The sequence below is a fragment of the Macrobrachium nipponense genome, chromosome 11 (assembly GCF_015104395.2).
Source record: "Macrobrachium nipponense isolate FS-2020 chromosome 11, ASM1510439v2, whole genome shotgun sequence".
Classification (NCBI taxonomy): domain Eukaryota; kingdom Metazoa; phylum Arthropoda; class Malacostraca; order Decapoda; family Palaemonidae; genus Macrobrachium; species Macrobrachium nipponense.
In genome coordinates, this window is record NC_061087.1 from 78,273,740 (window position 1) to 78,300,742 (window position 27,003).

The window sequence follows — 27,003 nt, forward strand, 5'->3', positions numbered from 1 at the left end:
GGCAAAAGTCAGGTATCATGGCCACTAGACCACATAGGATCTGCGAATGTAATTTGTTTCAAAGAGAATAAAGTCTCTTTTATGAGCTTAACCATTCCCTAGTTTTTAACAAAATTTTCTTTTCAGTTTCATGAAAATGAAGCTTACATAATATTAACAGTCCTGCAGAATATGCCAGCACATTCATTTTATGAGAGAGAAACAAAGACAGAGAGAGAGAGAGAGAGAGAGAGAGAGAGAGAGAATGTATATGCAAACACTTCAACAGAGTAATAAAGCATATCAACTATCTCTGATATGTCACCTGCAAAACATCTTCCAATGCCGGGAATCGAACCCGGGCCTCCTGGGTGAAAGCCAGGTATCCTAGCCACTAGACCACATGGGATCTGAAAATGTAATTTGCTTCAAAGGGAATAAACTCCCTTTTAAAAGCTTAACATTTCCCAAATGATTTACAAAACAGTTTTTTTTACCAGTTTTATGAAAATATAGCTTACGTGATTAGAACAATGCTACAGATTATGTAAGCGCACATTTATTCTTTTAAGAGAGAGAGAGAGAGAGAGAGAGAGAGAGGTGCAACATGTTCTGAAATGTAAACTTAAAAATATATACCCATGCCGGGAATCGAACCCAGGCTTCCTGGGTGAAAGCCAGGTATCCTATCCACTCGAGCACATGGGATCTGAAAATGTAGTGTGTTCCAAGGGAATAAACTCCCTTTTAAGAGCTTAACACTTCACAAATTGTTTACAAAATAGTTTTCTTTCCAGTTTCATGAAAATATAGCTTGCATGATTAGAACAATGCTACAGAATATGCAAGTGCAAATTTATTATTATATGAGAAAGAGAGAGAGAGAGAGAGAGAGAGAGAGAGAGAGAGAGAGAGAGAGACTCCAGCATATCAACTATCTCTTAATTGGATGGGATCTGAAAATGTACCTTCAGAGAATAAAAAGTCTCTTCCTTTCCTGCTCAGTTTCACAATCATGTAGTTAACGCCATACGAGCAACTATGAGTTCCTCAAAAGTGTGCCTGTAAGAGAAAGTAATATAAACAAATTTTCATCATCAGTATTAAGGTAACGTCAAACCACTTCGCGGAAATTGAACCTTCAAAACATTTTTGACCCATGCCGGGAAATCGAACCCCGGGCCTCCTGGGTGAAAGCCAGGTATCCTAGCCACTAGACCACATGGGATCTGAAAATGTAATTTGTTTCAAACAGAAAACTTCCTTTTAAGAGCTTAACATTTCCCAAATTATTTACAAAATAAGTTTTCTTACCAGTTTCATGATAATATAGCTTACATGATTAGAAAAACGCTACAGAATATGCAAGCGCATGTTTATTCTTATAAAAGAGAGAGAGAGAGAGAGAGAGAGAGAGAGAGAGAGAGAGAGAGAAGAGAGAGAGAGAGAAGAGAGGTGCAGCCGCTTTAACATAAGTACATCAACATAAAGCCACTTTAACATAAAGCACACCAACTTCCTCTGAAATGTTACCTTAAAAAAATTTCCCATGCCGGGAATCGAACCTGGGCCTCCTGGGTGAAAGCCAGGTATCCTTGCCACTAGACCACATGAGGTCTGAAAATGTAATTTGTTTCAAACGGAATAAACTTCCTTTTAAGAGCTTAACATTTCCCAAATTATTTACAAATAAGTTTCTTACAATTTTTCATGATAATATAGCTTACATGATTAGAAAAAACGCTACATAATATGCAAGCGCACATTTATTCTTTAGAAAAGAGAGAGAGAGAAAGAAAGAGAGAGAGAGAGAGAAAAGAGAAAGAGAGAGAGAGAGAGAGAGAGAGAGAGAGAGGTGCAGGCACTTTAACATAAGTACATCAACATAAAGCCACTTTAACATAAAGCACATCAACTTCCTCTGAAATGTTAACTTCAAAAAATATTCCCATGCCGGGAATCGAACCCGGGCCTCCTGGGTGAAAGCCAGGTATCCTAGCCACTAGACCACATGGGATCTGAAAATGTAATTTGTTTCAAGGGAATAAACTCCCTTTTAAGAGCTTAACACTCCCCAAATTATTTACAAATAGTTTTCTCTCCAGTTTCATGAAAATATAGCTTACATGATTAGAACATGCTATCAGAATATGCAAGTGCAAACCTTTATTATTATTATAGAGAGAGAGAGAGAGAGAGAGAGAGAGAGAGAGAGAGAGAGAGAGAGAGAGAGAGAGACTCCAGCATATCAACTATCTCTCAATTGAATGGGATCTGAAAATGTAATTTCCTTCAGAGAAAAAAAAGTGTCTTCCTTTCCTGCTCAGTTTCACAATCATGTAGTTAACACCATACGAACAACTCTAGCGTTCCTCAAAACTGCCCGTGTGAGAGAAAGTAATATAAACAAATTTTCAACATCAGTATTAAGGTAAGTCAACCACTTCTAAAATGTAACCTTCAAAATATTTTCCCATGCCGGGAATCGAACCCGGGCCTCCTGGGTGAAAGCCAGGTATCCTAGCCACTAGACCACATGGGATCTGAAAATGTAATTTGCTTCAAAGGGAATAAACTCCCTTTTAAAAGCTTAACATTTCCCAAATGATTTACAAAACAGTTTTTTTACCAGTTTTATGAAAATATAGCTTACATGATTAGAACAATGCTACAGATTATGTAAGCGCACATTTATTCTTTTAAGAGAGAGAGAGAGAGAGAGAGAGAGAGAGAGAGAGAGAGAGAGAGAGAGGTGCAACTTGTTCTGAAATGTAAACTTAAAAATATATACCCATGCCGGGAATCAAACCCGGGCTTCCTGGGTGGAAGCCAGGTATCCTATCCTATCCACTCGAGCACATGGGATCTGAAAATGTAATGTGTTCCAAGGGAATAAACTCCCTTTTAAGAGCTTAACACTTCACAAATTGTTTACAAAATAGTTTTCTTTCCAGTTTCATGAAAATATAGCTTACATGATTAGAATAATGCTACAGAATATGCAAGTTCAAATTTATTATTATATGAGAGAGAGAGAGAGAAGAGAGAGAGAGAGAGAGAGAGACTCCAGCATATCAACTATCTCTTAATTGGATGGGATCTGAAAATGTACCTTCAGAGAATAAAAAGTCTCTTCCTTTCCTGCTCAGTTTCACAATCATGTAGTTAACGCCATACGAGCAACTCTATGAGTTCCTCAAAAGTGTGCCTGTAAGAGAAAGTAATATAAACAAATTTTCATCATCAGTATTAAGGTAAGTCAACCACTTCTCGAATGTAACCTTCAAAACATTTTCCCATGCCGGGAATCGAACCCGGGCCTCCTGGGTGAAAGCCAGGTATCCTAGCCACTAGACCACATGGGATCTGAAAGTGCAATTTGTTTCAAACAGAATAAACTTCCTTTTAAGAGCTTAACATTTCCCAAATTATTTACAAAATAAGTTTTCTTACCAGTTTCATGATAATATAGCTTACATGATTAGAAAAACGCTACAGAATATGCAAGCGCCACGTTTATTCTTATAAGAGAGAGAGAGAGAGAGAGAGAGAGAGAGAGAGAGAGAGAGAGAGAGAGAGAGAGAGAGAGAGGTGCAGCCACTTTAACATAAGTGCATCAACATAAAGCCACATCAACATAAAGCACACCAACTTCCTCTGAAATGTTACCTTAAAAAAATATTCCCATGCCGGAAATTGAACCCGGGCCTCCTGGGTGAAAGCCAGGTATCCTAGCCACTAGACCACATGGGATCTGAAAATGTAATTTGTTTCAAACGGAATAAACTTCCTTTTAAGAGCTTAACATTTCCCAAATTATTTACAAAGTAAGTTTTCTTACCAGTTTCATGATAATATAGCTTACATGATTAGAAAAACGCTACATAATATGCAAGTGCACGTTTATTCTTATAAAAGAGAGAGAGAGAGAAAGGGAAAGAAAGAGAGAGAAAGAAAGAGAGAGAGAGAGAGAGAGAGAGAGAGGTGCAGCCACTTTGACATAAGTACATCAACATAAAGCCACTTTAACATAAAGCACATCAACTTCCTCTGAAATGTTAACTTCAAAAAATATTCCCATGCCGGGAATCGAACCCAGGCTTCCTGGGTGAAAGCCAGGTATCCTAGCCACTAGACCACATGGGATCTGAAAATGTAATTTGTTTCAAGGGAATAAACTCCCTTTTAAGAGCTTAACACTCCCCAAATTATTTACAAATAGTTTTCTCTCCAGTTTCATGAAAATATAGCTTACATGATTAGAACAATGCTACAGAATATGCAAGTGCAAATTTATTATTATATGAGAGAGAGAGAGAGAGAGAGAGAGAGAGAGAGAGAGAGAGAGAGAGAGAGAGAGACTCCAGCATATCAACTATCTCTTAATTGGATGGGATCTGAAAATGTAATTTCCTTCAGAGAAAAAAAAAGTGTCTTCCTTTCCTGCTCAGTTTCACAATCATGTAGTTAACACCATACGAACAACTAGCATTCCTCAAAAGTGCCCGTGTGAGAGAAAGTAATATAAACAAATTTTCAACATCAGTATTAAGGTAAGTCAACCACTTTTAAAATGTAACCTTCAAAATATTTTCCCATGCCGGGAATCGAACCCGGGCCTCCTGGGTGAAAGCCAGGTATCCTAGCCACTAGACCACATGGGATCTGAAAATTTAATTTGCTTCAAAGGGAATAAACTCCCTTTTAAAAGCTTAACATTTCCCAAATGATTTACAAAACAGTTTTTTTACCACTTTTATGAAAATATAGCTTACGTGATTAGAACAATGCTAAAGATTATGCAAGCCACATTTTTTCTTATAAGAGAGAGAGAGAGAGAGAGAGAGAGAGAGAGAGAGAGAGAGAGAGAGAGAGAGAGAGAGAGAGAGAGAGAAAGGTGCAACCATTTCATCATAACTACTAAAGCACATCAATTTCCTCTGAAATATTAACTTAAAAATATATACCCATGCAGGGAATCAAACCCAGGCGTCCTGGGTGAAAGCCAGGTATCCTAGCCACTCGACCACATGGGATCTGAAAATGTAATGTGTTCAAAGGAATAAACTCCCTTTTAAGAGCTTAATACTTCCCAAATTATTTACAAAATAGTGATCTTTCCAGTTTCATGAAAATATAGCTTACATGATTAAAACAATGCTACAGAATATGCAAGTGCAAATTTATTATTATATGAGAGAGAGAGAGAGAGAGAGAGAGAGAGCTCGAGAGAGACTCCAGCATATCAACTATCTCTTAATTGGATGGGATCTGAAAATGTAATTTCCTTCAGAGAAAAAAAAAAAATGTCTTCCTTTCCTGCTCAGTTTCACAATCATGTAGTTAACACCATACGAACAACTAGCATTCCTCAAAAGTGCCCGTGTGAGAGAAAGTAATATAAACAAATTTTCAACATCAGTATTAAGGTAAGTCAACCACTTTTAAAATGTAACCTTCAAAATATTTTCCCATGCCGGGAATCGAACCCTGGCCTCCTGGGTGAAAGCCAGTATCCTAGCCACTAGACCACATGGGATCTGAAAATGTAATTTGCTTCAAAGGGAATAAACTCCCTTTTAAAAGCTTAACATTTCCCAAATTATTTACAAAACAGTTTTTTTACCACTTTTATGAAAATATAGCTTACGTGATTAGAACAATGCTAAAGATTATGCAAGCCACGTTTATTCAAACGGAATAAACTTCCTTTTAAGAGCTTAACATTTCCTAAATTATTTACAAAGTAAGTTTTCTTACCAGTTTCATGATAATATAGCTTACATGATTAGAAAAAGACTACAGAATATGCAAGCGCACGTTTATTCTTATAAGAGAGAGAGAGAGAGAGAGAGAGAGAGAGAGAGAGAGAGAGAGAGAGAGGTGCAGCCACTTTAACATAAGTACATCAACATAAAGCCACTTTAACATAAAGCACATCAACTTTCTCTGAAATGTTAACTTCAAAAAATATTCCCATGCCGGGAATCGAACCCGGGCCTCCTGGGTGAAAGCCAGGTATCCTAGCCACTAGACCACATGGGATCTGAAAATGTAATTTGTTTCAAGGGAATAAACTCCCTTTTAAGAGCTTAACACTTCCCAAATTATTTACAAAATAGTTTTCTTTCCAGTTTTATGAAAATATAGCTTACATGATTAGAACAATGCTGCAGAATATACAAGTTCAAATTTAATTTATTATTTATATTATAGAGAGGAGGAGATAGAGAGAGAGAGCGAGAGAGGAGAGAGAGAGAGAGAGAGAGAGAGAGAGAGGACTCCAGCATATTAACTATCTCTTAATTGGATGGGATCTGAAAATGTAATTTCCTTCAGAGAAAAAAAAAAAGTGTCTTCCTTTCCTGCTCAGTTTCACAATTCTGTAGTTAATGCCATACGAGCAATTCTACGCGTTCCTCAAAAGCGAGCGTGTGAGAGAGAGTAATATAAACAAATTTTCAACATCAGTATTAAGGTAAGTCAACTAAAACATTTTCCCATGCCGGGAATCGAACCCGGGCCTCCTGGGTGAAAGCCAGGTATCCTAGCCACTAGACCACATGGGATCTGAAAGTTACATTTGTTTCAAACAGAATAAACTTCCATTTACGAGCTTAATATTTCCCAAATTATTTACAAAATAAGTTTTCTTACCAGTTTCATGATAATATAGTTTTCTTACCAGTTTCATGATAATATAGCTTACATGATTAGAAAAACGCTACAGAATATGCAAGCGGTCGTTTATTCTTATAAAAGAGAGAGAGAGAGAGAGAGAGAGAGAGAGAGAGAGAGAGAGAGAGAGAGAGAGAGAGAGAGAGAGAGAGAGAGTGTGTGCAGCCACTTTAACATAAGTACATCAACATAAAGCCACTTTATCATAAAGCACATCAACTTCCTCTTGAAATGTTAACTTCAAAAAATATTCCCATGCCGGGAATCGAACCCGGGCCTCCTGGGTGAAAGCCAGGTATCCTAGCCACTAGACCACATGGGATCTGAAAATGTAATTTATTTCAAGGGAATAAACTTCCTTTCAAGAGCTTAACACTTCCCTAATTATTTACAAATAATTTTCTTTTACAAAATAGTTTTCTTTCCAGTTTCCTGAAAATTTAGCTTACATGATTAGAACAACACTGTGGAATATGCTAGTGCACAATTATTCCTATGAGAGAGAGAGAGAGAGGAGAGGGAGAGGGAGAGAGAGAGAGAGAGAGAGAGAATGTGCAAACACTTCAACATAAGTAATAAAGCACATCAACTTCTTCTGAAATGTTACCCTTAAAATAGTATATTTCCATGCCAGGAATCGAACCCAGGCCTCCTGGATGAAGGCTAGGTATCCTAGCCACTATAGTTCGACAGATCTAAACCGAGAGATTGTTTTCTTCTTATGGTAAAAAACCCTGTTAGCACATCTACCAGTATTCAGTTTTCAATACCTTACTTTATAACACATGAATCAATAAATGGGTAATTAAAAATGAGAAATCGCATTTATAAACGTGACAAATCTTTTGAAAAAGGTTGACACTTTTCTTGTTACATTTGGCAGGCGATATGCAGGTGGGCCAAGCCTATTAAACCATGAAGTTTAAAAGATTTATCTCTTAAGCTAACCTTTGTATAAGGCCCCACCGCCCGGTCTAGCCGAGAACTTTAGCGCCAAAAAGAACCTCTTGATTTAGGTTACTGAGAACAATAGTCAATAGTGAAATTAATTCATTCCTACAGAAAGCTCGTTGTGAAACGGGCAAATACAGTTAAGCATTCTGAAAACTTGCAAACAGGCGATGCTGCAAAGAATATCTATTATTGAACTAAGATCATCTGACAACGAAGATTCTTCGTAATGTACATTTTGTATAGCATCATATTATTACAATTCTTGTGAGAATTATTGGAAATATATTGTTTCTCTTCCAGTGATGAGTTTGCGTGCAACATCCTTATAAAAAGTAAAAATTGTTACATGCATTAGATTTATAAGTTATAATAAATCTTTTTTTAATCTATTGTGTTTTCATATCTATATGTCATATATATTTTAAGAAGATAATGTCATAAGAAATAATGAATTTTCATGCCAGATTCTTTTTTACTTTAAATGAAAAAAATTTCAAATAAAATGCAATGTAAGATATGCAAAACTTAAAAGGTATAAATGATAAAAACATAAGAGAATATTACAGCCTTAAAAGTAATAACCAAATACAATGGAGATCAGTGAAATTGTAGTCAAGAGAGAATAAGGCAGAATACTGTGTGGTTTTAAAGACAAAATATGCTAAGAAAAAGGAAATGAAATTTAAGTAAATCATAACTTGGTGAATGAAAATGAGGGGAAAACCTAAAATAAAGAGCAATGAAATGCAAAATATTACAAACTTGTTTAGGAAATGGATAGTATGGCAGACGGAAAATTCAAGAAATAAAAAAAAAAATTAATAGAAGTTACTCTACTGACAATATTATAAGAAAATGTCATGACATAATGAATGGTAATTACAGATTTTTATTACTTTTAATGAAATATATCACCAAATAAAATATGTAATATATGCCAAATTTAAAGGTATATGTCATACCATATATAAAAATAAATAGCCTCAAATTAATAACCAAATAGAATGGGGATCGATTTTACGGATTAGGATTTATACAGTCAGTTTCGTTAAGTACTGTCCCAAATATTGCCTCACTGGGAGATGGCTGAGGACTTGAGACGGGGACGATTTAAAGGTTAAGAGAGAAGTGGCAACAGGGTTTAGATGTGTTGAACTATAGACCACATGGGATCTGAAAAAATATAATTTTTTTAAGAGAATAAACTCCCTTTATAAGAGCTCAAATCTTTCCAAATTATTTACAAAACAATTTTCTTTCCAGTTTCATGAAAACATATCTTACATGATTAGAACAATACTGCAGAATATAGCTTACATGATTAGAACAATACTGCAGAATATGCAAGTGCAAATTTATTTTTATATGAGAGAGAGAGAGAGATGTGTAAATACTTCTGAAATGTTACCTTCAAAATGTATTCCCTTGCCGGGAATCAAACCCAGGCCTCCTGGGTGAAAGCCAGGTATCCTAGCCACTAGACCACATGGGATCTGAAAATGCAATTTGAATCAAAGGGAATAAACTCCCTTTTAAGAGCTAAACACTTCCCAAATTATTTACGAAATAGTTTCCTTTCCAGTTTCATGAGAAGATAGCTTACATGACTAGAACAATGCTGCAGAATATGCAAGCGGACATTTATTCTTATAAAAGAGAGAAAGGGAGAGAGAGAGAAAGATATGTGCAAACACTTCAACATAAGTACTAAAGCACATCAACTTCCCCTGAAAAGTTACCTTAAAAACATATTCCCATGCCGGGAATCGAACCCGGGCCTCCTGGGTGAAAGCCAGGTATCCTAGCCACTAGACCACATGGGATATGAAAATGTAATCTGTTTCAAAGAGGATAAGATCTATTTTTATGAATTTAACCTTTCCAAAATTTGTATCAAAGTAATTTCCTTTTTAGTGTAAAGAAAAAGTAGCTTACGTGATTATAACAACTCTGAGGAACATGCAAGCACACAATCATTCGTGCGAGAGAGAGAGAGAAAGATATAGTATATATGCAAACACTCAAATATAAGTGCAAAAGCATATCAACTACCTCTGGAATTTCACCTTCAAAATATATTCTAACAGTGGAAATTGAACCTGGGCTTCCAGGGTGAAAGCCAGGTATCCAAGTCTCTCTTATGAACTTGATTAACATCTCCATAATTTTTAACAAAATAGTTTTTTTCAGTTTCATGAAAATGTAGCTTGCATGGTTGATTGATTGTAAGAACTCTGCGGAATATGAAAGCAAGCAATAATTTTTGTGTGAGTGATAGAGAGAGAGAGAGAGAGAGAGAGAGAGAGAGAGAGAGAGAGACAATTTACAAACACTTCAACTACCTCTGAAATGTCACCTTCAAAACATTTTCCCATGCCGGGAATCGAACCCGGGCCTCCTGGGTGAAAGCCAGGTATCCTAGCCACTAGACCACATGGGATCTGAAAATGTAATTTGTTTCAAAGCAAATAAACCCCGTTTTAAGAGCTCAACATTTCCCAAATTATTTATAAATTAGTTTTCTTTTACAAAATAGTTTTTTTCCAATTTCATGAAAATATAGCTTACATGATTAAAACAACGTTGCGGAATAAGCAATTGCACATTTATTCTTATAGGAAAGAGGGAGAGAGAAGAGAGAAGAGAGAGAGAAGAGAGAAGAGAGAGAAGAGAAAATAGGTAAAAGCTTCACTGTCGTCCTGGGTTTGTATGGTATCAAGGGCTCGCACCCAGGAGCCGACAATTCTCTTATCACCTAAAAAAATTCCCCTTCGGTTAAGCATATATATTAATTGTGAGGTAGAGCAAATTAGATATTAAAGGACATTTGTAGCTCGATGTATGTATATGAATCACAATAATGTGATATGACTCTATATATACATATACATATATATATATATATATATATATATATATATATATATATTATATATATATATATATATATTTATATATGCAAACACTTTAACATAAGCAATAAAGCACATCAACTTACTCTGAAATGTTACCTTCAAAATATATTCCCATGCCGGGAATCAAACCCGGGCCTCCTGGGTGAAAGCCAGGTATCCTAGCCACTAGACCACATGGGATATGAAAATGTAATAAAATTAAAAGTGATCAAAGTCCCTTTTATTACTTAAACATCTCCATAAATCTTTAACAAATTCATTTTCTTCTCATTTTCAAGATGATGTAGCTAATACCATGATAACAATTCTTCTGAATTTACATTATATATTTTGTTTATAAGAGAGAAAGAGAGAGAGAGAGAGAGAGAATGAACTATCTCTAAGATGTCCTCTATACAACATCTTACCTTTTAAGGAATTAAAGGTGGACCTTCTGGCAAAAGTCAGGTAACCTGGCTACTAGAACACGGGGGATCTGAAAATGTAAGTTGCTACAAAGGGAATAAAATCCCTTTTAAGAGCTTAACACTTTGCAAATTATTTACAAAATAGTTTTCTTTTGCAAAATAGTTTTCTTTTCAGTTTCATTAAAATATAGCTGACATTATTAGAACAATGCTGCAGAATATGCAATCGCACATTATTCTTATAAGAGAGAGAGAGAGAGAGAGAGAGAGAAGAGAGAGAAAGAGAGAAAGAGAGAGAGAGAAAGATACAAGTACACACTTCAACATAAGTAATTAAGCACATCAACTTCCTCTGAAATGTTACCTTCAAAATATATTCCCATGCCGGGAATCGAACCCGGGCCTCCTGGGTGAAAGCCAGGTATCCTTGCCACTAGACCACATGGGATCTGAAAATGTTATCAGTTTCAAAGAGGATAAGATCTATTTTTATGAACTTAACCTTTCCAAAATTTGAAACAAAGTAATTTCCATTTAGTGTCAAGAAAATGAAGCTTACGTGATTATAACAACACTATGGAACATACAAACACACATTCATTATTCGTATGAGAGAGTGAGAGAGAGAGAGAAAGAGATATGTATATATGCAAACACTTTAATATAAGTACAAAAGCATATCAACTACCTCTGGAATGTCACCTTCAAATTGTTATCTTTCCAGTTTCATTAAAATATAGCTTACATGATTAGAACAACGCTGCAGAATATACAATCACACATTTATTTTTATAAGAGAGAGAAAGCTAGAAAGAAAGAAAGAAGAGAGAGAGAGAAGAGAGAGAGAGAGAGAAAGATATGAGTACACACTTCAACATAAGTAATTAAGCACATCAATTTCCTCTGAAATGTTATCTTCAAAATATATTCCCATGCCGGGAATCGAACCCGGGCCTCCTGGGTGAAAGCCAGGTATCCTAGCCACTAGACCACATGGGATCTGAAAATGTAATCAGTTTCAAAGAGGATAAGATCTATTTTTATGAACTTAACCTTTCCAAAATTTGAAACAAAGTAATTTCCTTTTAGTGTCAAGAAAATGAAGCTTACGTGATTATAACAACAATGTGGAACATACAAGCACACATTCATTATTCATATGAGAGAGCGAGAGAGAGAGAGAAAGAGATATGCATATATGCAAACACTTTAATATAAAGTACAAAAGCATATCAACTACCTCTGAAATGTTACCTTCAAAATATATTCCCATGCCGGGAATCTAACCCGGGCCTCCTGGGTGAAAGCCAGGTATCCTAGCCACTAGACCACATGGGATCTGAAAATGTAATCAGTTTCAAAGAGGATAAGATCTATTTTTATGAACTTAACCTTTTCAAAATTTGAAACAAAGTAATTTCCTTTGAAACAAAGTAATTTCCTTTTAGTGTCAAGAAAATGAAGCTTACATGATTATAACAACACTGTGGAACATACAAGCACACATTCATTATTTGTATGAGAGAGCGAGAGAGAGAAAGAGATATGCATATATGCAAACACTTTAATATAAGTGCAAAAGGATATCAACTACCTCTGGAATGTTACCTTCAAATTGTTATCTTTCCAGTTTCATTAAAATATAGCTTACATGATTAGAACAACGCTGCAGAATATGCAATCGCACATTTATTCTTATAAGAGAGAGAGATAGAAAGAAAGAAGAGAGAGAGAGAGATAGAGAGATAGAAAGATATGAGTACACATTTCAACATAAGTAATTAAGCACATCAATTTCCTCTGAAATGTTACCTTCAAAATATATTCTCATGCAGGGAATCGAACCCGGGCCTCCTGGGTGAAAGCCAGGTATCCTAGCCACTTGACCACATGGGATCTGAAAATGTAATCAGTTTCAAAGAGGATAAGATCTATTTTTATGAACTTAACCTTTCCAAAATTTGAAACAAAGTAATTTCCATTTAGTGTCAAGAAAATGAAGCTTACGTGATTATAACAACACTGTGGAACATACAAGCACACATTCATTATTCGTATGAGAGAGTGAGAGAGAGAGAAAAAGATATATGCATATATGCAAACACTTTAATATAAGTACAAAAGCATATCAACTACCTCTGGAATGTCACCTTTAAATTGTTATCTTTCCAGTTTCATTAAAATATAGCTTACATGATTAGAACAACGTGGCAGAATATGCAATCGCACATTTATTCTTATAAGAGAGAGAGATAGAAAGAAAGAAAGAAGAGAGAGAGAGAGAGAGAGAGAGAGAGAGTACACACTTCAACATAAGTAATTAAGCACATCAATTTCCTCTGAAATGTTACCTTCAAAATATATTCCCATGCCGGGAATCGAACCCGGGCCTCCTGGGTGAAAGCCAGGTATCCTAGCCACTAGACCACATGGGATCTGAAAATGAAATCAGTTTCAAAGAGGATAAGATCTATTTTTATGAACTTAACCTTTCCAAAATTTGAAACAAAGTAATTTCCTTTGAAACAAAGTAATTTCCTTTTAGTGTCAAGAAAATGAAGCTTACATGATTATAACAACACTGTGGAACATACAAGCACACATTCATTATTTGTATGAGAGCGAGAGAGAGAGAAAGAGATAAGCATATATGCAAACACTTTAATATAAGTACAAAAGCATATCAACTATCTCTGGAATGTCACTTTCAAAATATATTCCAACAGTGGAAATTGAACCCAGGCTTCTTGGGTGAAAGCCAAGTCTTAGACAACAAGTGATCCGTAAATGTAATTTGATTAAAATAGGATAACGTCTCTTTTATGAGCTTAAAATTTCCATAATTTTTGACAAAATAGTTTTTATTTTGATTTCATGAAAATGTAACTTGCATGGTTGATTATAAGAACTCTGCAGAATATGAAAGCAAGCAATCATTTTTGTGTGAATGATAGATAGAGAGAGGAGAGGAGAGAGAGAGAGAGAGCAAGAGAGAGACAATATATGTACAAACACTTCAACATTAACTACTTCTGAAATGTCACCTACAAAACATCTTCCCATGCCGGGAATCGAACCCGGGCCTCCTGGGTGAAAGCCAGGTATCCTAGCCACTAGACCACATGGGATCTGGAAATGGTATATGTTTTAAAGAGATCATAGCCTCTTTTATTACTTTAACATTTCCATAAAATAATATTTAACAATTTTGTTTTCTTCTCAATTTCAAGAATGCCATAAGAACAATTCTTGCTGGATTTACAAGTATATCTTCATTTTTAGAGAGAGAGAGAGAGAGAGAGAGAGAGAGAGAGAGAGAGAGACTACAGCACATCAACTAACTCAGGAGTGTTGACTTCAAAATGAATTCCCATGCCGGGAATCGAACCCGGGCCTCCTGGGTGAAAGCCAGGTATCCTAGCCACTAGACCACATGGGATCTGAAAATGTTCATTGCTTTAAAGAGGATAAAGTCACTTTTTATGAACTTAACTTTTCCAAAATTCTTAAAATAGTATTATTTAGGTTTCAAGAAAATGTAGCTTACATGACTGAATATGCAGAATATGCAAGCACACATTCATTTGAATGTCACCTTCAAAATATATTCCCATGCTGGAAATCAAACCCAGGCTTCCTGGGTAAAACCCAGGTATCCTAGCCACTAGACCACATATGATCTGAAAAAAGTAATTTGTTTCAATGATCATAAAGTCTCTTTTATGAGCTTAACATTTCCATAATTTTTAACAAAATAGTTTTCTTTTCAGTTTCAGTAAAATGTAGTTTACACGATTGATCATAAGAACTCTGGGGAATATGTAAATACACATTCACACTTCAACATAAGTAATAAAGCACATCAAATAAGTAATAAAGAACATCAACTACCTCTGATGTGTCACCTTCAAAATACATTACCACACTGGGAATGGAACCCAGGCTTCCTGGGGGAAATCAGGTATCCTAAGCACTAGACCACATGGGATCTGAAAATGTAATGTTTCAAAGAGATCAAAGTCTCTTTTATTACCTGAACATTTCCACAAATCTTTAATAAATTTGTTTCCTTCTCAATTACAAGTATATCTTCATTTCTAGAGAGAGAGAGAGAGAGAGAGAGAGAGAGAGAGAGAGAGAGAGAGAGAGAGAGAGAGAGAGAGAGAGAGAGAGAGAGAGAGAAATTTCCAAAGAATGACTACAGCATATCAACTATATCCAGAATGTCCCCTTTCAAAATATATTCCCATGCTGGGAATTGAAGCCAGACCTTCTGGTTAAAAGCCAGGTATCCTAGCCACTAAACCACGTGGGATCTGAAAATGTCATATGCTTCAAAGAGACTAAAGCCTCTTATATTACTTAAACATTTCCACAAAATTTTTATTCATTTCCAAAATGATGTAGCTAACACCATAAAGAACAATTTGGTGGGTTTACAAATATATAGCATATCAAATACCTCTGAAATGTCTTCTTTGAAGCATCTTCCCATGCAGAAAATCTAACCCAAGCCTCCTGGGTGAATGCCAGGTATCCTAGCCACTAGACTGCATGGGATCTATAAGTGTTATTTGTTTAAAAAATATCAAAGTCCCTTTTATTATTTAACCTTTCCATAAATCTTTAACTAAATAGTTGGCTGCTCAGTTTCACCATCATTTAGTTAACACCATAAGAATAACTCTGTGGGTTCTGCAAGAGATAGAGAGAGTGAGAGAGAGAAAGAGAAAACATAATAAACTTTCAACACAAGAACTAAGGTAGGTCATCTACCTTCCCAATGACACCTTCAAAACAGCTCCCCATGACGAGAATCAGACCCGGACTTCCTGGATTATACCCAGTTATCCTGTCCACTAGCCCACATGGGATCTGAAAACATTAAAATTTACAAAACAAACTTAAAACATCTTTTATTATTTCAAACTTTTCCCTAATTCTTTCATCAATTATACTTTCCACTCAACCTTGAGTATTTACAGATGCAGCATATCCCCCAAAAATTGACAAGGATCATAGACACACCTTCATTTCTAACAGAGAGTGGGAAAGCGAATGAATCAGGGTTAAGGCAGTCACATGTGTGTGTGTGTGTGTGTGTGTGTGTGTGTACACACACATTATATATATATATATATATATATATATATATATATATATATATATATATATATATATAGTATATGTGTGTGCATTAAGCTATAAATTTCCATTTACATCCAAAACACTCTACCTCGGAATTAATATATTTTCATATGTGTTAACCAAAGTGAAAATTTTTTAGATGATAATAATTTTGTCCTCTTGTGGATTTGAACCAGCGCACAGAGGAGAAATCGGGACGTCAGTGAAATTACCGACTCGGCCAACAACTTGGGCGCTGGCTCGAATTCACAGAGGACAAAATTATTATTAACTAAAAATACCCCTTCGGTTAACATATATATGAAAATATATGAATTCTAAGGCAAGGTGAATTGGATATTAAAAGATTTTTGTAGCTTGATGCATGTATGTATATGAATCAGGGTGATGTGATAAAAATTCATATATGTATATATACATATATGCAGTATACACATACATGCACATATACATATATACACACACATACATATACATATATATAATATATATATATACACATACATATGTATATTATTAATTAATATACCCATATATATATACGGGTATTATTATTATATTTTATATATAATATAATATATAATATATATATATATATATTATATATATATATATATATGTGTGTGGTGTGTGTGTGTGTGTTGTGTATTATATATATATATATATATATATATATATATATATATATATATATATATATATATATATATCTCATATATATAATTATATGTATTTATAAATAACTTGATCACGAAATATATAAAATATGATGTTATGCATAAAAAGATATGTGTGCAACTATCTACTGAGAGAATGTGCCAGAGAGAAATGGAAAGTACTCCTTAAGCAGAAAATAAAAGCAATTTATCATCCGATTATTTTTTCATTAGTAACATTTCATAATCAACTATCTACGAATAATTAGTTTGTTAAAATTGTATGTTAAACATTATTACTGTAATTTTTAAGATGAAAAATATTGGGATGAGAGATTTCCTTCTACTGGTCATAAATTTCTAATTTTTATGAGACAATAACCACTGAATAAACTGCTCATTATCAAAGGCTTCACTTCATCTAGATTTAGTGATTATTTACCAGAGCGATGCGAGTACAATCAATTGTTATGCAGCTTCTGTATTTCATCATTTACCCAACTAAATTAAATGCAATTTTTACCTACATAATTATATTTTTTTGAAGGAAACAATCAGTTGTCAATAGCGTCCCAATGTACAGTTGACGTCTCTACCCCTTATTCACATTGCTATTACTTTTGACAAATAAAGTACACTAGTTTTTGAGTGCTACTCTATTTACATAAAAGGCAATGGATTTATATTACATATTATATCTATATACGAAGTGAACCTTCCTTTTTTTCTAGTGTCATTAATTTTACTTCTTGATCTTGTGCAAGATCCTCTTCAAAAATCTTCCCATGTCAGGAATCCCATATGGTCTAGCCACTAGACCATATGGGATTAAAATTTTTACCGAGCATGAAGCACAGTTAAAACTTCTTTTATAAATTCAAACTTTCCGAACTGTCTTGTACCAATAATTGATACTTTCATCTCAGGCCCGAGTTTTGAAAAAAAAATGCTCAAAAATTATTATTATATCATGTTTCCCTAAATGTTTTTCGAAATAAATTTGCGGAAGTTAAGTTTGTAAATGTTATGTAAAATAATAATAATAATAATAATAATAATAATAATAATAATAATAATAATAATAATAATTGGGTTGAATATCTGGTTGCCGGACGAAGCTCCTCTGTTGCCAGAGGTTCCATTTACGTCGTTGTCGTTTATTCCTTCATTTCTTTCCATCATTGCTGAGTTTTGCTATTTAACCCATAGCTGGACCCTACCCCATCAGGGATAGGTACTCATTTACAGCTGAGTAGACTGAGGGAATTATGGTAAAGATCCTTTCCCAAGGAATCAACGCCGAGGAGAGCGGTCACCCATCCAACTACTGACCAGCCCCAATGTTGCTTAACTTGACTTAAGTCTATTGACGACCTAACCCACTCCTCCACGGCGCCACAGAGACAGGAGGAAGACAGAAAGAACAGAGGACTGGCACAACAAACCAATGCACGGACAATACATGAGACAGACTAAAGAACTAGCCAGCGATGACAATTGGCAATGGCTACAGAGGGGAGAGCTAAAGAAGGAAACTGAAGGAATGATAACAGCGGCACAAGATCAGGCCCTAAGAACCAGATATGTTCAAAGTACGATAGACGGAAATAACATCTCTCCCATATGTAGGAAGTGCAATACGAAAAATGAAACCATAAACCACATAGCAAGTGAATGCCCGGCACTTGCACAGAACCAGTACAAAAAGAGGCATGATTCAGTGGCAAAAGCCCTCCACTGGAGCCTGTGCAAGAAACATCAGCTACCTTGCAGTAATAAGTGGTACGAGCACCAACCTGAGGGAGTGATAGAAAACGATCAGGCAAAGATCCTCTGGGACTATGGTATCAGAACGGATAGGGTGATACGTGCAAACAGACCAGACGTGACGTTGAATGACAAAGTCAAGAAGAAAGTATCACTCATTGATGTCGCAATACCATGGGACACCAGAGTGAAGAGAAAGAGAGGGAAAAAATGGATAAGTATCAAGATCTGAAAATAGAAAATAAGAAGGATATGGGATATGCCAGTGGAAATCGTACCCATAATCATAGGAGCACTAGGCACGATCCCAAGATCCCTGAAAAGGAATCTAGAAAAACTAGAGGCTGAAGTAGCTCCAGGACTCATGCAGAAGAGTGTGATCCTAGAAACGGCACACATAGTAAGAAGAGTGATGGACTCCTAAGGAGGCAGGATGCAACCCGGAACCCCACACTATAAATACCACCCAGTCGAATTGGAGGACTGTGATAGAGCACAAAAAAAAAATAATAATAATAATAATAATAATAATAATAATAATCCAGGGGATTTTAACGCACAATTTTATTTCTATGTGGGAAGGGAGAGAGTGAGGGGGGCTTGGGATATGAATTATCCTCACAAAGTTTTGAAGCTTCGCTTTTATTTTAAAAGAGAAGGGGTGGGAGAGGGGTCAATATACGTAATTCTCCATCTTGTGAAAAGAGATGATTAAACTCTGCTTAACACCCCTTATAACATACTCCACTATATTACATAACTCAAACATAGAAACAGACACAGAGAAGACTTTACAAAAGACCAACGCAATGGTTATCATCATGGAGCATTCCCCTAGTACTAATTTCATCCAGTACCGAATTCTCTAGGTAAAAGTTTTCCTTCGAACCGGATTCGAACCAGTGACCTATGGATGTCTGCTTAGTTCCAACTACAGTCCACCGCTCTACCAACTGAGCTATCGAAGGGATGCAAGTGAAGCTGCTTATCTCTGATGTAATTCCAACGCTCCGGTTTACTCCGCGGTGATGCCACAAATATATATATATATATATATATATATATATATATATATATATATATATAACTCATAATACTGTGAGATCAAAAGGCCCTACTGGTCGTATGAAACATTAAAACAGTCACGTAAGAATACCTACAGACGAAACAAGAATTAACAGTTTATTCTTCTCTATTATTATCAGAATAATGAAGAAAACTTCAATTCATTGCCTGCGCTATAATTACCTAAATGAATCACGATAGCAAGTGCGGTTACGTTATCAAAAATGACTCGCTCATTAGTCATCGTAATGGATGATCAAGAACGATTCATTATAGGACACGTTATCCGGTAAGTGTTTAGACGATACAGAAATTCACAATACGCTATGTTTCTCTGATAATCAAGAATGTCAAATTACACACGTGTTTGGATTATCAAGGATGATTCACAATACGTTATTGTTTTCATATTATTCAGAATGACTCCAATCCAAACAGACACCTGCTTTTGTTATCAAGAACGACTCGCTATATACACCTGTGTTCAAACTATCATAAATGACCTACGGCCATGAATGTCTTGATATTATCACGAATGACTCAAAACCACAATGCAATATTTAAATGGTTAACAATAATTCACGATATTATCTTCTCTTTAGATTATAAAGATGGATACACAGTGTGCGCCTGTGTAATGACTACAACACGCACCTGTAGTTTCCTGCATCACACATCGGCGGTCAATCATAAAACACCTGTACTAACAGCTGACAAGGAAGCACACATATTTCTTAAAAATGATTTATCTCAGAAAAAAAATGTCAGAATTCCCAGTCACCAATAAAAGGTTTTGATGCTTATTAACATATAAACGAGCAAATTATGCTTCATAAGGTCTCACCGAGATTTCCATAATACGTGATTCACCTTAAATATATGACCTTCGCTCTACTTAGCATACTTTCTGTGCTAACATTCCTATAGCATATTATTTATTGGGCTTCTATGGGCACATTTCCCATATAAGTAGGAATCTGGTGATCGCAAATCAATATTGGATTTATTCAACGAGATCTTTTATGGGAAGAAATTCAAACGGTTGCTCAAGTTGCTTTTTTTGTACAGTTTGGAGGTCGATTTTCATAATATTGTGAATGAAATGGTTTATGTGAAATATTAGAAGGTCTCCGTCGTTATTTGCAGTAACATGGTATTTCATTGAAACTAGTATCATCAAATATCGGCTCACTCTTACTCCATTGGGCCCCCACCCCTCCCCTAACCTCTCTCTCTCTCTCTCTCTCATGTATGTATACACACAGAGAGATATATACATATATAATTATACAATATATATACACAAACACGTACACACGCACACACAAACACATATGTTAATTAACATTCAGTAACCCTTTAAAGCTCCTTTAACTATACTCGTTAGTTATAAAAAAAGAAAAAAAAACTTTAGTCATTTGAAATCCCATCCACAGCATTATAAAAAAATTATCTAGAGGATATATGGTTATAACTAAATATTATAATAATAATTTACACAGGCCTCATGAAAGGCGAATAAGTATATTTTAGTTAAGTCTAGTTAACTAAACAGCAAGCAATACTTAATCATTTCTTGGCCTAACAAGTGCGTTCGGTTTTTGATGTATAAATTATTAGGGATGCAACATAATGATGGCAATTGGATGAAAGCTGTTTGAAACCGTCAAAACTGTGAGAGTAATTGTCTCACTTTTCACTAAATTCCATAAACAAAGCGTTTTGGAAACGATACATTCGCAGTTTATGCATACGTCCGACATGACTCAAAATGGTACAACCTCCGTGAAGGTCCAGGTAACATAATTTTACAATTAAATTAACTAGTACAAATTAAGAATAAAAAACCCGATACGTTTCTCCCATTATGTATTGACATTACGAAACGGCTCGTATTAATCTTTATTCTTTTTTTTTGTCTCTGAACATGAATATCGAACATTATCTTTTAATTTATCTATAAGCATTGCTGTAATCAGAGAACAAAAATAGCATTCAATGCATCTCTATTAACGATCCTGATATTACTAATGTTAAACATGGGTACTTTGCCATTAATACTAATGGGCATCAACAAACAGGGATGTCGAACAGTCCGCTTACGAACTTGAATACGATCAGCGGATTATTCAAGAAAACGCTTAACAGCAGTAGCGAGTTAGCAACAAAGGATCCATTCACTAGATGAGAAGCTTCTACAGATCTAAAAGTGGCCTGTCTTTCCTTACATATTATAGACAACTGACTATGCTCCACTGGTCCTATCGTTACCTCTGGTTACGTTGATATAAGGCCCAGATGCGAGACGAACGCATTACCCACCTCCCGTCCCAGAGAAAAGAATTCTCACATGGTTAAAACCACAAAAATCTGCACAATGCGCAAACCCTCTATTTCTCTTTTTGCAATGGGAGCTATACACATCTTTGGGAACATATGTATGAGTGTGAGTAGGTGTGTACATGTATATATACTGCTATACTTTCTTAATGTTTGTCCGATATATGTTGCCATATATTCAGATGCTGCACACATGTATATATATTGTACCTGAAATGTTGTAGGTTACTCCCATCGCCCACGGCCCCCCGCCACCCTTTTTTTTTAGACCACTTTTCCCTCAGACTAAAACTCGCTTCCATTTCCTACTCGGCACTCTCCAACTAGGCTGTCTCACTACTATAAGGCTTTCTCTCCTACTGATGGGTACCGTATTCTGTTTTTGAATTTTTACAGATAATCCAGTTACGGGCTGCTCCAGGAGCAAGAGCCCGTGCCAGCACAAGGCTGGCTTAATCTTAAGCAACAACAACGACGAACGAGCTTAGACGATCTTTAGACCTCTTCATGCTCCTCCTGAGCTACGTGCCCTAGAGACGAACTGCTGCCAGCCCACGTTATTGTTTATGGTGAATCACATATCCCTTCCCACCGACACCTTGAGAAAACGAACTCCATCTCCAATAAAAGGTAATGAGCAAGCTGCAATATTATTTATGGCAGTCCCATCTCCATCTCCAGCTTAATTTCCTTTTCATCTTCCTGAGCGATTCCTGCATTGCGTTATAATTGTATTATGTTATATTTGTATTGTATTATAACTGAACTGTGTTGTAGGCTGTCAGCCAAAGAATGTACCAATGTGAAATAACGTTAATGCTTTCAAAGTCAATAATCAGTAACGTAACTTCTTTTCTTTGTAACTGATCGCAACGTAATTCATTCCTTATGAGATAAAGTTGTTCGGTACCATACGTATACACCCTCCTCCCTCGTTATTTCGACTACGTGTCTTACGCAACCTGCTCAACTCCCAATTGTTCTCGTTACAGGCTTGCAATTGAGCCGCTGAGGATTTCTAGATTCGTGCCTCATGTGCTCCAGGGAAACCTCCCCCTTTTGTGCCTCCTACGCTCCACGTGTTCAGAAATCTCCGGTCACCTGTCCATCTACTTCAAGATCTAATTCATCGCTGATTATTTTCTCTGTTGTGGGGCCATTATGTCCCCTTTAAACCCACAGGGTAATATCATCACTTTCTACATAATATGATTTGTGAGTGTAAATATACCTAATGAAGCTAACCTTAGAGTTTATATATCTATATTACCTACTCTGAAGCAGGCCCTCAGCCATAACTTTTGCATGTAATTGCAACTCCTTGTTCAAGCCATTGTCAGATAATTGCTGGATATCCCCCACAGTTGCACACTCGTAGGTACAATTGTATCAATATATCATACACACAATATATATATATATATATATATATATATATATATATATATATATATATGTGTGTGTGTGTGTGTGTGTGTGTGTGTATGTATATATGTATATATATATATATATAATATATATATATATAATATATATATATATATTATAATATATGATATATATATATATATATATATAATATATATATATTAATACATTATATATATTATACATATTATATATACATATATATATAATAGAATATAATATATATATATAATATACACATTATAAGATTATTAATAATAATAATATAAATTATATATATATTTCATATAATACTATATATATATATATTATACATTATATATAAATATATAGAATATTTATATATATAATATATATTATTCATATATTATATATATAATATTATATTACACACTACGAGTGGAGATTTGTGGAAGATGGAGCACAGTAGGGATGATATATTGATACAATTGTACCTACGAGTGTGCAACTGTGGGGGATATCCTGCAATTATCTGACGATGGCTTGGACAAGGAGTTGCAATTACATGCAAAATTTATGCCTGAGAACCTGCTTCAGAGTAGGTAATATAGTTATATAAACTCTAAGGTTAGCTTCATTAGGTAGATGGACAGGTGACCGGAGATTTCTGAACACGTGGAGCGTAGGAGGCACAAAAGGGGGAGGTTTCCCTGGAGCACATGAGGCGCGAATCCAGAAGTCCTCAGCGCCTCAATTGCAAGCCTGTAACGAGAACAATTGGGAGTTGAGCAGGTTGTGTAAGACACGTGGTCGATATATATATATATATATATATATATATATATATATATATATATATATATATATATATATACACATCTATCTCAATATATATATATATACATATTATATATAAATATATATAGTCTATATATATATATATATCTATAGATATATCCGATAGAATAAATATCATTATATTATATATCTATATATCATCTATCTATCTATTATATATTATATATTATATATTATATAATATATATATAATATACTATAGAAAGATATATATATATAATATATAGATATATATATATTCTTCTATAATATCTATTCTATATATATATCATAGATAAATATATATATATTAATATAGTATATATATAAGATATCATAGATATATGATAGTATATAGATATATAGATATATTAGATATATATATAGAATAAATATATATATATCTATATATGCAAATTAATTAAATTAAATACTATATATAACTATCTATATATATATATATATATATATCTATGATATATATATATGATGATATATAGATATATATAGATCAGATATATAGATGTTCTATATATACGATATATAGATATATATATAGGATATATAGATAATATAATATAGATACTATATATCATATATATATAGATTATATATATATATAGTAATATATCATTAAAGATCATATATATATCTATAGATATATATATACATATATATATATAATATATTATAATAGATAATATATATCTATAGATATATATATATACATATATATATAGATATATAGATATGATATATATAGATATATATAGATATATATATATAGATATATAGGATAGCAGTATAATATATATGGATATATATATATGTACATATATATAGATATTATATATCTATACTATATATAGATATATATAGATGATATATAGATATATAATATAGACATATAGATATATATATATAGATATATAGTATATATATATATATATGATATATGATATATATAGATATGATATATATATAGATATAATATCTTATATATTATATCTATATACTATATATATCTATATATCATACTAGATCTATCGTATATATTAGTATATAGATATGATATAGTACTATATATATATATATATATAGATGTGATATAAGATGTATATATTGATATAGATATCTTCATATATAGTATACTAGATATCACTATATTTCTAGTATTATCATAGATCATATATATATATATATAGATATATATATATCGCTTATATATCTATATATATATATCTACAGATATATATATATATATATATATATATATATATATATAGATATATCATATATCGGATATATATATAGAATATATTATATATATATACTATAGATATAGATATCTATATACTAATATATATATATACTGTATATATCTATATATATATATATATCTATATATATATATTATATTATATATAGATATATACTCTATATTCTAATATATATATTATTATATATATATAATATATATATATATATATATATATATATATATATATATATATAATATATATAATATATTATCTATATATCTACGATATAATATATCTATATATATCTATATATATATCTATATATATATATTCTATATATATATATATATATATATAGATATATAATTAATATATAGATAGTATATATATATTCGATATATATATATAGTATATATTATATCTATCATATATATCTATATATATATATATATCTATATATATAATCTATCATATATATATCTATCTATATATATATCTATCTATATATCTATATATCTATATATATATATATAGATCTATATATATCTATCTATCTATATATATAGATATAGATATATATATATATATATAGATATATAGATATATATATATAGATAGATATATATAGATATATATATATATATATATATATATATATATATTATATATATATATATTCACTCGGGGAAAGAAGGCGTGAATATACACTGTTATAAATCCAGGAAAACTTAAAGGAGATAAATCTCACAATTGCTATTTCCAGATACGAGTCACAAACACACACCCATTCCAAAGCAACGTGGAATATGTGAACTGCAAGCACCTCCAGTTCTGGAAACGTGATTTTTATTTCACAGGTTCCGTTGCCCAGCCACTGTTCGTCGATGGAAGGGAAAAAATATCTACAGGGAGGAAGACGGGATCAGGAAAACAAACCCGCTATTTCTAGTACGGTTAGCGCTGACTTGGATATTGGCAACTGAATAAAGCCAGCAAATTGAAGTACAGTATTTTCTGGCATGTAGTGATTTTTAATATGACCATTTGCATTTACACGCAGCCGAACACATACAGACACATCACTTACAAATATGATTATAATACATTATATAATAATATACATACATACTTTATATATATATAATAGATATTATTATAATTTTATTTAAATATAAATAAATATTATAAATATATAATTTTATATTATATATTATTATATATAATAATAATATATATATATTAATATATTATATAATATATATATATATATATATACACACACCACAATATATTTATATATTATATTATATATATGTATTATAATAACATATATATAATATAGATGTTGGTATAAATATAAATATAAATAAAATATATAATATATATATAATACATAATAAATATTAGATGTGTTTATATTATTAAATAAATAAATAAATAAATTATATACATTTATATATACAATTAATATTAACGTTGTATTATATATATTATATATAATAATATGCTTAAAAAATCACTGTATAAATGCAGTGACTTCATAAATAAGCGAAATACCACCACTATATCTATTACTTATTCTAATATATAATAATATATTATAATA

At 33.2% G+C, this 27,003-nt stretch overlaps 23 non-coding genes across 23 annotated transcripts; all 23 read right to left on the bottom strand.

The window, feature by feature from the left end:
• Positions 1–316: 316 nt before the first annotated feature.
• Positions 317–388, bottom strand: Trnae-uuc (transfer RNA glutamic acid (anticodon UUC)). Its single transcript has one exon. It is a non-coding gene; the product is annotated as a tRNA-Glu (tRNA).
• Positions 389–1,131: 743 nt separating this feature from the next.
• Positions 1,132–1,207, bottom strand: Trnae-uuc (transfer RNA glutamic acid (anticodon UUC)). Its single transcript has one exon. It is a non-coding gene; the product is annotated as a tRNA-Glu (tRNA).
• Positions 1,208–1,523: 316 nt separating this feature from the next.
• Trnae-uuc (transfer RNA glutamic acid (anticodon UUC)) lies at positions 1,524–1,595 on the bottom strand. The gene has a single exon. It is a non-coding gene; the product is annotated as a tRNA-Glu (tRNA).
• A 329-nt stretch (positions 1,596–1,924) lies between these two features.
• Trnae-uuc (transfer RNA glutamic acid (anticodon UUC)) lies at positions 1,925–1,996 on the bottom strand. The gene has a single exon. It is a non-coding gene; the product is annotated as a tRNA-Glu (tRNA).
• A 453-nt stretch (positions 1,997–2,449) lies between these two features.
• Positions 2,450–2,521, bottom strand: Trnae-uuc (transfer RNA glutamic acid (anticodon UUC)). The gene has a single exon. It is a non-coding gene; the product is annotated as a tRNA-Glu (tRNA).
• A 751-nt stretch (positions 2,522–3,272) lies between these two features.
• Positions 3,273–3,344, bottom strand: Trnae-uuc (transfer RNA glutamic acid (anticodon UUC)). Its single transcript has one exon. It is a non-coding gene; the product is annotated as a tRNA-Glu (tRNA).
• A 316-nt stretch (positions 3,345–3,660) lies between these two features.
• Positions 3,661–3,732, bottom strand: Trnae-uuc (transfer RNA glutamic acid (anticodon UUC)). The gene has a single exon. It is a non-coding gene; the product is annotated as a tRNA-Glu (tRNA).
• A 321-nt stretch (positions 3,733–4,053) lies between these two features.
• On the bottom strand, positions 4,054–4,125 carry Trnae-uuc (transfer RNA glutamic acid (anticodon UUC)). Its single transcript has one exon. It is a non-coding gene; the product is annotated as a tRNA-Glu (tRNA).
• Positions 4,126–4,571: 446 nt separating this feature from the next.
• Positions 4,572–4,643, bottom strand: Trnae-uuc (transfer RNA glutamic acid (anticodon UUC)). The gene has a single exon. It is a non-coding gene; the product is annotated as a tRNA-Glu (tRNA).
• A 1,309-nt stretch (positions 4,644–5,952) lies between these two features.
• Trnae-uuc (transfer RNA glutamic acid (anticodon UUC)) lies at positions 5,953–6,024 on the bottom strand. Its single transcript has one exon. It is a non-coding gene; the product is annotated as a tRNA-Glu (tRNA).
• A 452-nt stretch (positions 6,025–6,476) lies between these two features.
• Positions 6,477–6,548, bottom strand: Trnae-uuc (transfer RNA glutamic acid (anticodon UUC)). The gene has a single exon. It is a non-coding gene; the product is annotated as a tRNA-Glu (tRNA).
• A 359-nt stretch (positions 6,549–6,907) lies between these two features.
• On the bottom strand, positions 6,908–6,979 carry Trnae-uuc (transfer RNA glutamic acid (anticodon UUC)). The gene has a single exon. It is a non-coding gene; the product is annotated as a tRNA-Glu (tRNA).
• A 2,052-nt stretch (positions 6,980–9,031) lies between these two features.
• Positions 9,032–9,103, bottom strand: Trnae-uuc (transfer RNA glutamic acid (anticodon UUC)). The gene has a single exon. It is a non-coding gene; the product is annotated as a tRNA-Glu (tRNA).
• A 259-nt stretch (positions 9,104–9,362) lies between these two features.
• On the bottom strand, positions 9,363–9,434 carry Trnae-uuc (transfer RNA glutamic acid (anticodon UUC)). Its single transcript has one exon. It is a non-coding gene; the product is annotated as a tRNA-Glu (tRNA).
• A 545-nt stretch (positions 9,435–9,979) lies between these two features.
• Trnae-uuc (transfer RNA glutamic acid (anticodon UUC)) lies at positions 9,980–10,051 on the bottom strand. The gene has a single exon. It is a non-coding gene; the product is annotated as a tRNA-Glu (tRNA).
• Positions 10,052–10,634: 583 nt separating this feature from the next.
• Trnae-uuc (transfer RNA glutamic acid (anticodon UUC)) lies at positions 10,635–10,706 on the bottom strand. Its single transcript has one exon. It is a non-coding gene; the product is annotated as a tRNA-Glu (tRNA).
• Positions 10,707–11,309: 603 nt separating this feature from the next.
• Positions 11,310–11,381, bottom strand: Trnae-uuc (transfer RNA glutamic acid (anticodon UUC)). Its single transcript has one exon. It is a non-coding gene; the product is annotated as a tRNA-Glu (tRNA).
• Positions 11,382–11,860: 479 nt separating this feature from the next.
• On the bottom strand, positions 11,861–11,932 carry Trnae-uuc (transfer RNA glutamic acid (anticodon UUC)). Its single transcript has one exon. It is a non-coding gene; the product is annotated as a tRNA-Glu (tRNA).
• Positions 11,933–12,199: 267 nt separating this feature from the next.
• Trnae-uuc (transfer RNA glutamic acid (anticodon UUC)) lies at positions 12,200–12,271 on the bottom strand. Its single transcript has one exon. It is a non-coding gene; the product is annotated as a tRNA-Glu (tRNA).
• Positions 12,272–13,296: 1,025 nt separating this feature from the next.
• Positions 13,297–13,368, bottom strand: Trnae-uuc (transfer RNA glutamic acid (anticodon UUC)). The gene has a single exon. It is a non-coding gene; the product is annotated as a tRNA-Glu (tRNA).
• Positions 13,369–13,989: 621 nt separating this feature from the next.
• Positions 13,990–14,061, bottom strand: Trnae-uuc (transfer RNA glutamic acid (anticodon UUC)). Its single transcript has one exon. It is a non-coding gene; the product is annotated as a tRNA-Glu (tRNA).
• Positions 14,062–14,300: 239 nt separating this feature from the next.
• On the bottom strand, positions 14,301–14,372 carry Trnae-uuc (transfer RNA glutamic acid (anticodon UUC)). The gene has a single exon. It is a non-coding gene; the product is annotated as a tRNA-Glu (tRNA).
• A 5,011-nt stretch (positions 14,373–19,383) lies between these two features.
• Trnay-gua (transfer RNA tyrosine (anticodon GUA)) lies at positions 19,384–19,472 on the bottom strand. Its single transcript is given in 2 exon segments — positions 19,384–19,419; positions 19,436–19,472. It is a non-coding gene; the product is annotated as a tRNA-Tyr (tRNA).
• Positions 19,473–27,003: the final 7,531 nt, after the last annotated feature.